The sequence below is a fragment of the Monodon monoceros genome, unplaced genomic scaffold, assembly GCF_005190385.1.
Source record: "Monodon monoceros isolate NGI ecotype Baffin Bay Population unplaced genomic scaffold, NGI_Narwhal_1 Super_Scaffold_21, whole genome shotgun sequence".
In the NCBI taxonomy this organism is placed as follows: domain Eukaryota; kingdom Metazoa; phylum Chordata; class Mammalia; order Artiodactyla; family Monodontidae; genus Monodon; species Monodon monoceros.
This window is the reverse complement of record NW_021703778.1, coordinates 108953668-108967320: the sequence shown is the minus strand read 5'-3', so window position 1 is coordinate 108967320 and position 13653 is coordinate 108953668. Positions and strand designations below refer to the sequence as shown.

The window sequence follows — 13653 nt, the reverse complement described above, 5'->3', positions numbered from 1 at the left end:
AACCAAAAGACACAGGCTTGCTGAATAGATACAAAAACAAGACCCATATATATGCTGTCTACAAGAGATCCATTTCAGACCTAGGGACACATACAGACTGAAAGTAAGGGGATGGATAAAGATATTCGATGCAAATGGAAATCAAAAGAAAGCTGGAGTAGCAATAGTCATATCAGATAAAATAAACTTTAAAACAAATAATGTTACAAGAGACAAGAAAGGACACTACATAATGATCAAGGGATCAATCCAAGAAGTAGATATAACGATTATAAATATATATGCACCCAACATAGGAACACCTCAATACATAAGGCAACTGCTAACAGCTATAAGAGAAGAAATCGACAGTAACACAATAATAGTGGGGGACTTTAACACCTCACTTACACCAATGGACAAATCATCCAAAATGTAAATAAATAAGGAAACAGAAGCTTTAAATGACACAATAGACCAGATAGATTTAATTGATATTTATAGGACATTTCATCCAAAAACAGCAGATTACACTTTCTTCTCAAGTGTGCATGGAACATTCTCCAGGATACATCACATCTTGGGTCACAAATAAAGCCTCAGTAAATTTAAGAAAATTGAAATCATATCAAGCATCTCCTGACCATAACACTATGAGATTAGAAATGAATTACAGGGAAAAACACGTAAAAAACCCAAACACATGGAGGCTAAACAATACATTACTAAATAACCAAGAGATCCCTGAAGAAATCAAAGAGGAAATCAAAAAATACCTAGAGAAAAATGACAATGAAAACACGATGATCCAAAACCTACAGGATGCAGCAAAAGCAGTTCTAAGAGGGAAGTTTATAGCTATACAAGCCTACCTCAGGAAACAAGAAAAATCTCAAATAAACAATCTAACCTTACACCTAAAGGAACTAGAGAAAGAAGAACAAACAAAACCCAAAGTTAGCAGAAGGAAAGAAATCATAAAGATCAGAGCAGAAATAAATGAAATAGAAACAAAACAATAGCAAAGATCAATAAAACTAAAAGCTGGTTCTTTGAAAAGATAAACAAAATTGATAAACCATTAGCCAGAGTCATCAAGAAAAAGAGGGAGAGGACTCAAATCAATAAAATTAGAAATGAAAAAGGAGAAGTTACAACAGACACAGCAGAAATACAAAGCATCCTAAAAGAATACTACAAGCAACTCTATGCCAATAAAATGGACAACCTGGAAGAAATGGACAAATTCTTAGAAAGGTATAACCTTTGAAGGCTGAACCAGGAAGAAACAGAAAATATGAACAGACCAACCACAAGTAATGAAATTGAGACTGTGATTTAAAATGTTACAACAAACAAAAGTCCAGGACCAGATGGCTTCACAGGTGAATTCTATCAAACATTTAGAGAAGAGCTAACACCCATCCTTCTCAAACTCTTCCAAAAAATTTCAGAGGAAGGAATACTCCCAAACTCATTCTACAAGGCCACCACCACCCTGATACAAAAACCAGACAAAGATACTACAAAAAAAGAAAATTACAGACCAATATCACTGATGAATATAGATGCAAAAATCCTCAACAAAATACTAGCAAACAGAATCCAACAACACATTAAAAGGATCATACACCATGATCAAGTGGGATTTATCCCAGGGATGAAAGGATTCTTCAATATATGCAAATCAATGAGTGGGACACACCATATTAACAAATTGAAGAAGAAAAACCATATGATCATCTCAATAGATGCAGAAAAAGCTTTTGACAAAATTCAACACCCATTTATGATAAAAACTCTCCAGAAAGTGGGCATAGAGGGAACCTACCTCAACATAATAGAGGCCATATACAACAAACCCACAGCAAATATCATTCTCAATGGTGACAACCTGAAAGCATTTCCTCTAAGATCAGGAAAAAGACAAGGGTATCCACTCTCGCCATGATTATTCAACATAGTTTTGGAAGTCTTAGCCACGGCAATCAGAGAAGAAAAAGAAATAAAAGGAATACAAATTGGAAAAGAGGAAGTAAAACTGTCACTGTTTGCAGATGACATGATACTATAGAGAATCCTAAAAATGCCACCAGAAAACTACTAGAGCTAATCAATGAATTAGGTAAAGTTGCAGGGTACAAAATTTATGCACAGAAAGCTCTTGCATTCCTATACACTAATAATGAAAAATCTGAAAGAAAAATTAAGGAAACACTCCCATTTAGCATTGTAACAAAAAGAATAAACTACCTAGGAATAAACCTACCTAGGGAGACAAAAGACCTGTATGCAGAAAAGTATAAGACACTGATGAAAGAAATTAAAGATGATACCAAGAGATGGAGAAATATACCATGTTCTTGGATTGGAACAATCAATATTGTGAAAATGACTATACTACCCAAAGCAATCTACAGATTCAATGCAATCCCTATCAAATTACCAATGGCATTTTTTCGGAACTAGAACAAAAAATCTTAAAATTTGTATGGAGACACAAAAGACCCCAAATAGCCAAAGCAGTCTTGAGGGAAAAAAATCGAGTGGGGGGAATCAGACTCCCTGACTTCAGACCATATTATCTTGATTACTACAAAGCTAGAGTAATCAAGATAATATGGTACTGGTACAAAAACAGAATCACAGATCAATGGAACAAGATAGAGAGCCCAGAGATAAACCCACGCACCTATGGTCAACTAATCTATGACAAAGGAGGCAAGGATATACAATGGAGAAAAGACAATCTCTTCAATAAGTGGTGCTGGCAAAACTGGACAGCTACATGTAAAAGAATGAAATTAGAACACTCCCTAACACCATACACAAAAATAAATCAAAATGGATTCGAGACCTAAATGTAAGACCAGACAGTATAAAACTCTTAGAGGAAAACATAGGAAGAACATTCTTTGACATAAATCACAGCAATATCTTTTTTGATCCACCTCCTAGAGTAACGGAAATAAAAACAAAAATAAACAAATGGGACCTAATGAAACTTCAAAGCTTTTCCACAGCAAAGGAAACCATAAACAAGACGAAAAGACAATGCTCAGAATTGGAGAAAATATTTGCAAACGAATCAGTGGACAAAGGATTAATCTCCAAAATATATAAACAGCTCATGCAGCTCAATATTAAAGAAACAAACAACCCAATCCAGAAATGGGCAGAAGACCTAAATAGACATTTCTCCAAAGAACACATACAGATGGCCGAGAAGCACATGAAAAGCTGCTCAACATCACTAATTATTAGAGAAATGCAAAACAAAACTACAATGAGGTATCACCTCACACCAATTAGAATGGGCATAATCAGAAACTCTACAAACAACAAATGCTGGAGAGGGTGTGGAGAAAAGGGAACCCTCTTGCACTGTTGGTGAGAATGTAAATTGATACAGCCACTATTGAGAACAGTACGGAAATTCCTTTAAAAACTAAAAATAGAATTACCATATGATCCAGCAATCCCACTACTGGGCATATACCCTAAGAAAACCATACTTCAAAAAGATGCATGCACCCCAATGTTCATTGCAGCACTATTTACAATAGTCAGCTCATGGAAGCAACCTAAATGCCCATAGACAGACGAATGGATAAAGAAGTTGAGGTACATATATACAATGGAATGTTACTCAGCCATAAAAAGGAATTAAATTGGGTCATTTGTAGAGACGTGGATCGATCTAGAGACTGTCATACGGAGCGAGGTAAGTCAGCAAGAGAAAAACAAATATCGTATATTAACCCATGTATGTGGAACCTGGAAAAATGGTACAGATGAACCGGTTTGCAGGGCAGAAGTTGAGACACAGATGTAGAGAACATATGGACACCAAGGGGAGAAAGCTGTGGGGGGGTGGCGATGGTGGTGTGATGAATTGGGCGATTGGGATTGACATGTATACACTGATGTGTATAAAATTGATGACTAATAAGAACCTGCTGTATAAAAAAATAAATTAAATTAAAATTTTTAAAAAAACAACTAATACTAAACTTTCTGTGGGTTATTTGTATGGAACTATGTTAATATAAATGTTTCAGATATTACATGAAATTCCAAAAAATATTTTATGTTCTGGTATAATGTTATAAGTCATAATTCTAGTTTTTATTTTAAAATGTTCATCTCAGAAATAACTAAATTTCCTTGTCAATTGCCTTATTATGAACTGTCATCAAATCTTTAACCGTGGTCATTTTTAAGTCTTTTGTCATTTACAGACAGTTCTGGGTGCACTCTGATGCTTTTGCAAAAATGTTCCTATAAAAGGGTTTGATCTTCAAGGAATTCATGGAAAAGACTCTGACAAGCACAGGTTTCTGGTAACTGACATACCGTTGAATTGAATGAATAAGCATTTTCAGAACTCTAATGGAAAACTGATGAATTCATAAAAGTGCTAACAAAAGATCAAGATGAAAAAAATATTAATTACATGGGACTGAGTGAACTGATGAGGATGAATATAATTTTTGTGACTTTCTGTTTGAATAAAAAACAATTATGACTTCTGTTAACAAATGAATTACTTCTATACTTCAACAAAATTCTTTTAGAATCTTTATGTTTATCATGATATACATTTTGATTTTGTGTTCTATATTGTGTTCTATCTTTATATATGGGATACAAATAATTTGTAAGCATTATTTCATTCCCATTTTTGGATAATTTACTATTCCTTAAAAGAAATGATATAAATTTATGCTGTCCTCAACCAGTCATTACCTGTAGTATTTAAGAGGGCAGAAGAAAAGACAGCCTTACAGACTTGGAAGGAGATTTTTAACAAAAGTTAGCTTATGGCTATCTTGAAAATATTTGTTGGAAATTCAAATTTTAAACACTTGTTGAATATTATCATTAATTACAGCAAAATAATATAACATATATTCGTTATATACACTATAACATATATAACATTATAGTATATAATATGTATATAACATGTAATTATATATACAATGAAATCAATACCAATAACAATTTCAATTATAGAATTCAGGCATTTCTAGGAATACAAAGGGAAAAAAACAAACATGATAGATATTAATCCAACTATATTAATAATCACTTTAAATGTGGATGATCTAAATAATGCAATTAAAAGCTAGAGATTTTCAGCATAGATAAAAGAATAAGATCCAACTATATGTTGTCTATAGAATCTCACTTTAAATGCAAAGACTCAGAATGGCTAAAAGAATGGATAAAGATATACCATACTAACATTAATCAAAAGAAAGCTGAAATAAAATTTTTAAAATAAAATTTTAAAAAATTGAAATGACTTCCAACACAACAACAACAACAAAAAAGAAAGCTGGAGTAGCTATATATATTTCAGACAAAGCAGACTCAAAAACAAGGAAAATTATCAGGGATAAAAAGGGGCAGTATAATAATAAAGGGATCAATTCTTCAAGAAGACAATAATCCTAAACATGTATGTATCCAACAAGAGGATATCAAAATACATGAGACAAAAACTGACAGAACTGCAAGGAGAAACAGAAAATCCATTATTATGGCTGGATTTCAACTAGTGCTGAGGACTTCTGATCTTAGCTCTTTCGGTAACTGATAGATTAATCAACATTCTTACAGTAAGTGATATATCAATCAGGCAGAAAACTAGTAAGGAAATAGTTGACTTGAATAACACTATCAGTCAACTTGATCTTTTTTTTTTTTAACATCTTTACTGGAGTATAATTGCTTTACAATGGTGTGTTAGTTTCTGCTTTATAACAAAGTGAATCAGCTATACATATACTTATATCCCCATATCTCTTCTCTCTTGTGTCTCCCTCCCTCCCACCCTCCCTATCCCACCCCTCTAGGTGGTCACAAAGCACCGAGCTGATCTCCCTGTGCTATGTGGCTGCTTCCCACTAACTAACGATTTTACATTTGGTAGTGTATATATGTCCATGTCACTCTCTCACTTTAATCAACTTGATCTTAATTGACATTTGTAGAATATTTTAGCAGCAGAATACATATTCTTCTCAAACTCACATGGAACATTTACCAAGACAGACCACATTCTGAGCCACAAAACACACCTTAACAAATTTAAAAGAATAGAAATCACACAATGTATTGTTCTCAGACCACAATGGAATTAAACTAGAAATCAATAACAGAAAGCTGAAAAATTCCCAAATATTTGGAGATTAACAAACTTCTAAATAACACAGTTAAAGAAATATCAAGAGAAAGTTTAAAATATTTTTTTAATTTATTTTTTTAAAGATTTTATTTTTGATGTGGACCATTTTTTTAAGTCTTTATTGAATTTGTTACAATATTGCTTCTGTTTTATGTTTTGGTTTTTTGGCCACAAGTCATGTGGGATCTTAGCTCCATGACCAGGGGTTGAACCCACACCCCTGCATTGGAAGGTGAAGTCTTAACCACTGCACCACTAGGGAAGTCCCTTAAAATATTTTAAACTAAATAAAAATGAAAATGTAATTTATCAAGATTTCTGAGATGCAGCAAAAGTAGTGCTTAGAGGGAAATTTATAGCATTAAATGCCTATATTAGAAAAGAAGAAAGATCTAAAAATCAGTAACCTAAGCTCCTACTTTAGGAAACTGAGAAAAAAAGAGCAATTTAACTCTAAAACAAGCAGGAAAAAAGAAATAGTAAAAATTAGAACAAAAATCAATGAAATTGAAAACAGAATAATAGAGAAAATCAACTAAATCAACCAGTGCTGAGAGGAGTGTGGCTAATTAATTCAACTGGTTTAGCTTTGGCCAATTCTTTTTCTTTTAATTAATTTTTATTGGAGTACAGCTGATTTACATGTTGTGTTAGTTTCTGCTGTACAGCAAAGTGAATCAGTTATACATATACATATACCCACTCTTTTTTAGATTCTTTTTCCATATAGGTCATTACAGAATATTGAGTAGAGTTCCCTGTGCTATACAGTAGGTTTGTATTAGTTACCTATTTTATGTATAGTAGTGTGGACATGTCAATCCCAATCTCCCAATTTATCCCTCCCACTACTTTTCCCCTTGGTAACCATAGTTTGTTTTCTACATCTGTGACTCTATTTCTGTTTTGTAAATAGGTTCATCTGTACCATTTTTTTAGATTCCACAGGTAAGTGATATCATATGATATCTGTCTTTCTGACTTACTTCACTCAGCATGACAGTCTCTAGGCCCATCCATGTTGCTGCAAATGGCAGCATTATTTACAGTAGCCAGACATGGGAGCAACCTAAATGTCCATTGAGGGAGGAATGGATAAAGAGGATGTGGTATATATACACAATGGAATATTACTCAGCCATAAAAAAGAGCAAAATAATGCTTTGGCCAATTCTGAATGAAAAGGAGGAAGATAAGCATGAGTGGTTATGCCAACCATGGAATCTATCACTTAATTTAGGATTTCCTCAACTACTCACTTCTCTGTCATTTGTTCATGTGTTTATTAAGCAAAAATATATTAATTGCCTAGTATGCCACACAATGTATTAATTTCTAGATAACTAAAAGATAAATAAGACTTGGTTCCTACAATAACATGAACAATAATAGCAGCTAACATTTACTGACCCTGTGGCAGCAGTTGTTCAAAGAACTTTTCACCTATTAATTCATTTAAACCTTATCAAACCCAAGGTAGGTATTACTGTTATCTCCATCTCACATATGAAGAAGATGAGGCATAAAAAGTTAAATAATTTGCCACAATCACATAGAAACTAAGTGGCAAAGTCTGGCCCAAGCTCTTAGTCACCACATTCTATTGTAATACTCAAGGAAAGAAAATTCCTCAACTTCTCTTGAAAATTTACTCTGTCTACTGGAAATGCTCACATTAAGGACACATTTCTTATGTTTAACCTCAAGATCTTCAACTGTAATTTAAAATTGTTTCTCTCCTTCTTTCTTCCTTTCCCCCTTTCCCTTTCCACCCTCCCTCTGCCCCTCTTTCCCTGCCTTCCTTCCTTTTTTTTGGCTATTATGAGTGGAAACAGGAGAGAGGACATGTAGAGCTGTATATAATGCACTTTCATACATCGAAGAAAAATGGTAAGGGATATATGAAAGAAAAATAAATCTATTGGAAACTACTTTTAAAAGAGATTTGGTATTTGAAGCTTGGCTAGAAATACTCTAAAGGAAGAAAGTTGTTTTTGACATGTATAAAGATTTTTTAACAACCATCTCTCTTGTAAGTAATTAAGTATAAGTAATTACATAATTACTTGATTATGTAGCAGCACTAAAATTTTACAGGAGGTTTTTCACTTAAACTCTACCGTTATAAAAATAATTGCCACAAGTCAAAATTATTTTCTAAATGCTGTAATTCTTTCTGCTTTTAATTTTGAGGGGGGTGGAACCTAGGTCTATTTTTGTTTAGCAACCAGAGCCAGAGAAATATGTAATTTAATAATGTGTCACTGTGTTCAGACACTGACTTAAAACTTAGAATAAATCCCTAAATTACGATGGTGAGAAACACTTAGATGGGAAATGAAATTATAAGCCAAGGCATATTCTAGGGAATTTCTTTGGTCATAAGTTTCTAAAATCATCAGTCATAATACGGTGAGAATGCTATTGCTTTAGTCACAAAATGGCATTTTAAAATACTTGGTATCTCAAAATGCATCACCAAATAATAAGACTGAGAGAGAGAAAAAGCTTTAGAAATAAAGAAGACTCACAAAACATCATGTTATGTAACCTCTTCTTGCAAGAAACAAGCTTGGGTAACAAAATATGTGGGATTCTCCCCCCCAATTTTCTTTCATTCTTTCTTTCTTTGCTTTTTTTCTTTTTAAAGTGAGCTGTCTCATCATTGCAAATTTTCTCAAGTTCTTAGAACTCTAATTAAAATGTGGTAATTGGTTATGTTACCTCAATTACCATGATGCATGGACATTGATGCAAAGCGACACCAATTGAATCCCTTGGGTGTTTTACCCTGGGGCCATCCCATTTATCGTGGCCTTATTATTTTCAATTATGTGGCTAGATGTGTTGCATACTTTCAAGGCCAATAAATATGCAGGGGTTTTCTGAACACAAGGTTGTGTTTTCAATGCTAGAGCTCTGGAGTGACAGGGCAAAAGGAAAAAAATATTTTTGTGAAGAATAAAAACTTAAAACCCTAAATACACTAAGGATTCAAAGGCACCCTTGCTGAAATAAAGGTATTTCAAAGGAATCCAGGTTACTTCTTTTTAAAACACTTGTATGGAAAGCAAGGATGATTTATTTGCTATTGATAACTACTTCTTCTAGGTAAGAAAATACTGATGGGACCATTCAGAGGCCTTATATGATGAGTTAGACAGGAGAGGAAACTGAGATAGAAAAGACAAAAGTTTTCTTCCTCTTTAGATAAAGGTTTGGGTTTTGAAAAGAGCTAAGCAGAGCTATATTGTGTACTTTACAGACATACAATATAAGCACAATAGTATTTTACAGAGATCTGTCCCCAGCATGAAGGTGACGGTAAGAGCACCCTGAAATGGTTACAGCATATAATGTTTCCTAATGGGACACTACTGGTGTTTGTGGGAGACAAGCCATAGATTGCTCTATGCCTAGCTGTTGTCATCCCACATCTACCCATTTAATGCTAGTGGCGTCCTCAGGTATTATGAATGACTCCTGGATATTTCTCCACAATAAATCCAGGACATTATCTGGGGACATCATCAATAAATACACTTTGACACTTCGTCAAACGAGTTTCATTTGCTGAGAATGATCCCTGTATCTTCACCAGGTTTTCTTTTTTCAAAAAAATAATCACACTCTCAGATTTCTGAAAACCAAAGAACATCTTCTGTCCTTTCACTTATTAATTTATGTCTTGATTTATTTTGAGTATTTTCAAATAGGTACAGCATCCATCCATATGCTGCAGATGATAGAAGAAGCTGAGTTGGTAAAAGGAGGAGTTGTACTGTACAAAGATCTTTTAAAGGCTGGCAGGACAGGTATATTTATGAGAGAATCCCAAACTTCACTGCCAAATCAACACCCAAAGAGCCTTATATTTGCAACACTTTGAAAATACTTTACCATCTAAGCCTCATACATGTATTAATGTCAGGTCATTTTTCCCTTCATTTTTATCTTTGGATTCAACAGCAAACTCAAAAGAGTTTTACATAAAATCATTCTATTATTTTTAGAAGTATTTTTGGAGTAAAAACTATTGACCATAACAAATTTATGGTTACCAAAGGGAAATGTGGTGAGGGGGATAAATTAGGAAGTTGGGATTAACATGTACATACTACTATATATAAAACAGATAACCAACGAGCACCTACTGTATAGCACAGGGAACTCAGGGAACTGTACTCAATATTTTATAATAACCTAACAGGGAAAAGAATCTGAAAAAGAATCTACCTGAATCACCTGATGTACAGGTGGATACCTGAATCACTTTGATGTACACCTGGAACTAACACAATATTGTAAATGAACTATAATTCAATAAAGAATTATATCGATAGACCCTTTAAGAGCTGAAAGAGCTGAAAGGCCTAGAATCAGGTATGCATGGATCCAGATCTTCTTCCTCCACTTACTAGCTCTATGACCTTGCACAATTTACTTAATCTTTCAAAAATTTAGTTTCTTCAAGTTGTTATGAATATTAAATGAGATAATGTATGAAAAATGGTAACCCAGTGACCAGGACATGGTACACGTTCAATACTGCTAGCAAATAACAAACAGTCCTGTCCTCATAGTGAGTAATCCTTATACTACTTAGTTTTTTAGAGGGATCTTTGCCAGACAATCAAACAAACAAAATTAACACGAGAAAATAAAATAAACTGAGAAATACATTTCCTTAAGATATATAAAACTTTCTTGTGTTACCAACTTTGTGAATTCCCCTGAGGGAACGGATCTATATTAGACTGAACCTGTCTGGTAGACAGAAGTTTTATTGAGACAGCACTTGAATAAAGAAATTTGATTTGTGATACATACAAATCACTTCTGGAAAACTGGCTTTCTTGAGACAAATTTCATGAATGTCAGGAGTTTCTGTGAAGAATGTGTAAATTTAATAAGAAGCTCAAATACCTAGAGGAAATGCTTAAATAAGTGTTAATGAGTTGTCAGTGGTCAACCAACACACATGGCAGCCCAAATTCTTTTCTAGTTTTTCTAGTACTTTGAATGGGAAAATGCTTATTTACTCTGCTTTCTTAAGGTTCTTATTTTTAAAAAGTACTGCTTTTCCTAGCCCAGTTAGATATGATTGATTTTTGGCAATGAAAACTTCTTTAGATATCACCTATGATAATGAAGAAATTTGATCCATGATTTCCTAAACTGTATTGGAAAAATGGGATTACTTAATTTCAAAATCCACTAGGCTCAATTTGTATTTATGAAAGTCCTATTATTATACTTGATTTGAAAAGAAAAGTGGTGGCATACACACCACCCTTATCATTAAAGAAGGCTTCATCTTAGAGAGACAATTTAGGATGTTGATTCAGGACACTGACCCTGGAGTGAAAATGCCAAAATGCCTATATCTGAATGCCAGATCAGTTACAAACTAGCTGGGTTACTTTGGACAAGTTGCTGAAACCTTCTTTGCCTCAGTGTGTAAAATTAAGAGAATAATACTACATATATCATACGGTTATCAAAATTTTTAAATGACTTAAAATGTAAATCACTTAGAAAAGTGCCTGACACATATTAAGTGCTGTGTTAGCTATTATAATTACTACTATTATTATGATTTTGGTTCTTCAGAAAATGATTGCTTATTTTTATTTACTTACTCCCAGGAAAGGATTCTCACTGTCGGGCTTCAAGGTAATCTATCCACCCATTTGTAATTACATGTAAAATTCTGTATCTGCCCATGTGTTTTTTAAAACATTTTATTGAGAAATAAGTGGCATAAAATAAACTGCATGACATGTACAATGGACAATTTTATATGTTTTGACATATGAATACACGCACAAAACCATCATACTATCAAGATCATGGATATATCTATTACTCCAAAAAGCTTCCTCTTTACATTTTATGATTCTTCCAGTGGTCAGAAAGATTTTACCCTATAATATTTTTTCTAAATTTTTACATCTTACATATAGGTTTATGATCCATTTTGACTCATTTTTGTATATGGTGCAATATATTGTTCAATTTCATATATGTGCATACGGATATTCAGTTAGTCCAGGATTATTTGTTGAAAGACTCTCCTTGGAATTGCCTTTGCACCTTTGTCAAAAACCAATTAACCATTTATGTGGAGCTCTAGTTCTGAAATATCTATCCTGATCTATTTCTTGGCTTTGACACTAATGCCATATTCTCTTGACTACTATAGCTTTATCATAAGTCTTGAAATTAGGAGCTGTAAGTCCTCCAAATTTATTCATTTTTTAAAAAACTTTTTTGGACTACTACATTTAAAATAGATAACCAACAAGGACCAAGTGTATAGCACAGGGAACTCTGCTCAATATTCTGTAATAACCTAAATGGGTGAAGAATTTGAAAAAGAATAGATACAAGTATATGTATAACTGAATCACTTTGCTGTACACCTGAAACTAACACAACATTGTTAATCCACTATGCTCCAATATAAAATAAAAATTTAAAATAAAATAAAATAAAACTGTTTTGGCTATTCCAGTTTCTTTGCATTTCCATGTGAATTTTAGAATCAGCTTATAAATTTCTACCAAAAACATAACTGGGATTTTCATTTGTATTAAGTTGACTTTATAGATAAATCTGGGGAGAATTGATATCTGAATAGTATTGTGCTTAAGGAAACAATTCTATTTACCATCACATCATAAAGAATAAAATACCTAGGACTAAACCTACCTAAGGAGACAAAAGACCTATACTCTTATACACTGATGAAAGAAATTGAAGATGACACATACAGATGGAAAGATATAATATGTTCGTGGATTGGAAGAATCAATATTGTCAAAATGACTATACTACCCAAGGCAATCTACAGATTCAATGCAATCCCTATCAAATTACCAGTGGCATTTTTCACAGAACTAGAGCAAAAAAAAAAAAAAAAAAAAAAAAATTAAATCTATTTGTAAAAACAAAAGACCCCAAATAGCCAAAGCAATTCTGAGAAAGAAAAACGTTGCTGGAGGAATCAGATTCCCTAACTTCAGACTATACTACAAAGCTACAGTAATCAAAACAGTATGGTACTGGCACAAACACAGAAACACTGATCAATGGAACAGGATAGAAAGCCCAGAAATAAACCCATGCACCTATGGTCAATTAGTCTATGACAAAGAAGGCAAGCATATACAATGGAGAAAAGACAGTCTCTTCAATAAGTGGTGCTGGGAAAACGGGACAGCTACATGTAAAAAAATGAGATTAGAACATTCTCTAAAACCATACACAAAAATCAATACAAAATGGATTAAAGACCTAAATGTAAGGCCAGACACTATAAAACTCTTAGAGGAAAACATAGGCAGGACATTCTTTGACATAAATTGCAGCAATATCTTTTTTGATCCACCTACTAGAGTAATGAAAATAAAAACAAAAATAAATAAATGGGACCTAATTAAACTTAAAAGCTTCTGCACAGCAAAGGAAACCAC

At 33.3% G+C, this 13653-nt stretch overlaps 1 protein-coding gene across 4 annotated transcripts in view; it reads right to left on the bottom strand.

Annotated features, from left to right (window-relative positions):
- The window catches only part of AKAP6 (A-kinase anchoring protein 6), a 598070-nt gene that overhangs the window by 34635 nt on the left and 549782 nt on the right, over positions 1 to 13653 (bottom strand). The gene's annotated exons all lie outside the window — the stretch shown is intronic.